Raw genomic sequence first — 3,520 nt, 5'->3', positions numbered from 1 at the left:
CCCACAGTCGCCTGCCTCTCCCCAAGGGAGTACCCCCCACAGTCGCCTGCCTCTCCCCAAGGGAGTACCCCCCACAGTCGCCTGCCTCTCCCCAATCTTGCTCCATTTCCACCCCTGGTCTCACAGCCAATATTTTACTTCAGGCCTGGGACTCCGATGAAGATCAGCCTTACAGGTAAGAGCTGTGACTATGAAACACATTTCCTTCCATTGGACATGGAAGCTCAGTAGGTGAGATAATGTGTATAGTCTCTTATGCTCACTGTACTTGTATTAAGTAGTTGAGTACAGTAATGCCACATCAGTCCTGGTCTGTGCTGAAGTCTTCTGTTGTCCACCTGAGGCTCTCGATGTCTCCCCTCTCACTGCCGCGGACCATGGAACCCAGGCCTGTGACCAGGGAGGAGCTATGGAAGGTGGACAGGAGGGCAGGCATTCCCCTGCACTTCCATGCCCAGCAAAGGGTGAGGGCAAAAAAGGGAAGAAAATGTGTAAKATTTTTGTTACATTGATGGCATTGATGTTTTCTGCAGACGCTACATCCTGGCCAATACACTCCCTGTACTTCTCAAGCATCCAGCCTCACAACTTGAAGAAAGGCTACTGATGGAACGCTTCCCTAAACACAACAGTGCTGTATAAGCCAAATCTACTTCCCCCACACTCCTACTGTGAAGACTCATACTACACACCATCAACCAAAGCTACCTCACCTATATGCTCCCAAAGTATACAGTCGTGGCCAAAAGTTTTGAATGACACAAAGAATGACACAAATATTCATTTTCACAAAGTCTGCTGCCTCAGTTTGTATGATGACAATTTGCATATACTCCAGAATGTTTTGAAGAGTGATCAGATGAATTGCAATTAATTGCAAAGTCCCTCTTTGCCATGCAAATGAACTGAATCCCCAAAATCCACTGCATTTCAGCCCTGCCACAAAAGGACCAGCTGACATCATGTCAGTGATTCTCTCGTTACAACAGGCGTGAGTGTTGACGAGGACAAGGCTGGAGATCACTCTGTCATGCTGATTGAGTTCGAATAACAGACGGGAAGCTTCAAAAGGAGGGTGGTGCTTAGAATCATTATTCTTCCTCTGTCAACCATGGTTGCCTGCAAGGAAACACGTGTCGTCATCATTGCTTTGCACAAAAAGGGCTTCACAGGCAAGGATATTGCTGCCAGTAAGATTGCACCTAAATAAACCATTTATTGGATCATCAAGTACTTCAAGGAGAGCGGTTCAATTGTTGTGAAGAAAGTCCAGCAAGCGCCAGGACCATCTCCTAAAGTTGATTCAGCTGCGGGATCGGTGCACCACCAGTACAGAGCTTGCTCAGGAATGGCAGCAGGCAGGTGTGAGTGCATCTGCACGCACAGTGAGTCAAAGACATTTGGAGGATGGCCTGGTGTCAAGAAGGGCAGCAAAGAAGCCACTTCTCTCCAGGAAAAACATCAGGGACAGACTGATATTATGCAAAAGGTACAGGGATTGGACTGCTGAGGACTGGGGTAAAGTCATTTTCTCTGATGAATCCCCTTTCCGATTGTTTGGGGCATCCGGAAAAAAGCTTGTCCGGAGAAGACAAGGTGAGCGCTACCATCAGTCCTGTGTCATGCTAACAGTAAAGCATCCTGAGACCATTCATGTGTGGGGTTGCTTCTCAGCCAAGGGAGTGGGCTCACTCACAATTTTGCCTAAGAACACAGCCATGAATAAAGAACGGTACCAACACATCCTCCGAGAGCAACTTCTCCCAACCATCCAGGAACAGTTTTGTGAAGAACAATGCATTTTCCAGCATGATGGAGCACCTTGCCCTAAGGCAAAAGTGATAACTAAGTGGCTCGGGGAACAAAACATCGATATTTTGGGTCCATGGCCAGGAAACTCCCCAGACCTTAATCCCATTGAGAACTTGTGGTCAATCCTCAACAGGCGGGTGGACAAACAAAAACCCACAAATTCTGACGAACTCCCAAGCTTTGATTATGCAAGAATGGGCTGCCATCAGTCAGGATGTGGCCCAGAAGTTAATTGACAGCATGCCAGGTTAGATTGCAGAGGTCTTGAAAAAGAAGGGTCAACACTGTAAATATTGACTCTTTGCATCAACTTCATATCATTGTCAATAAAAGCCTTTGACACTTATGAAATGCTTGTAATTATACTTCAGTATTACATAGTAACATCTGACAAAAATATCTAAAGACACTGAAGCAGCAAACTTAGGGGAAATTAATATTTGTGTCATTCTCAAAACTTTTGGCCACGACTGTACACTAGATGCTTTAGACCCTAGCATGGGTAACACTTTATAATAAAGTGAATAAACCACTTATTAGGCATTCACAGTTCTCACCAAATGTTAAGCTAGTTATTTACACATTTATAAAAACTTTTAAAGTATTAATGATTCCTAACATAAGATAATTTATAAGATGTTTAATATAGGTCCTTATAAACCATTCACTAATCATTTGCAGTCTTTTTGCAGTCACTAATCGAAATAATTTCATCTACAGTGCATTTAATATCGTAACACACTACATAAAGTAGACAAAATATAGACACATTAATATAGGAATTAACATTAATTTTAAATGAACAGGATGAAAAGCTAATACAATAAAACAGTAAAACCAAAGAACAATAAAATGATTGGAAGAAGGCATGGAAGAATACCCTCAATGGAAGAATAGGCGTGGAAGAATACCCTCAATGGAAGAATACCCTCAATGGAAGAATACCCTCAATGGAAGAATACCCTCAATGGAAGAATAGGCGTGGAAGAATACCATCAATGGAAGAATAGGCGTGGAAGAATACCCTCAATGGAAGAATAGGTGTGGAAGAATACCCTCAATGGAAGAATAGGCGTGGAAGAATGCCCTCAATGGAAAAATACCCTCAATGGAAGAATACCCTCAATGGAAGAATACCCTCAATGGAAGAATAGGCGTGGAAGAATACCCTAAATGGAAGAATAGGCGTGGAAGAATACCCTCAATGGAAGAATAGGCGTGGAAGAATACCCTCAATGGAAGAATAGGCGTGGAAGAATACACTCAATGGAAGAACAGGTGTGGAAGAATACCCTCAATTGAAGAATAGGCGTGGAAGAATACCCTCAATGGAAGAATAGGCGTGAAAGAATACCCTCAATGGAAGAATAGGCGTGGAAGAATAACCTCAATGGAAGAATACCCTCAATGGAATAATAGGCGTGGAAGAATACCCTCAATGGAAGAATAGGCGTGGAAGAATGCCCTCAATGGAAGAATAGGCGTGGAAGAATGCCCTCAATGGAAGAATAGGCGTGGAATAATACCCTCAATGGAAGAATAGGCGTGGAAGAATACCATCAATGGAAGAATAGGCGTGGAAGAATGCCCTCAATGGAAGAATAGGTGTGGAATAATACACTCAATGGAAGAATAGGCGTGGAATAATACCCTCAATGGAAGAATAGGCGTGGAAGAATACCCTCAATGGAAGAATAGGCGTGGAATA

The sequence above is a fragment of the Salvelinus sp. IW2-2015 genome, linkage group LG17, assembly GCF_002910315.2.
Source record: "Salvelinus sp. IW2-2015 linkage group LG17, ASM291031v2, whole genome shotgun sequence".
Taxonomy (NCBI): Eukaryota; Metazoa; Chordata; class Actinopteri; order Salmoniformes; family Salmonidae; genus Salvelinus; species Salvelinus sp. IW2-2015.
This window is presented reverse-complemented; position numbering follows the sequence as displayed.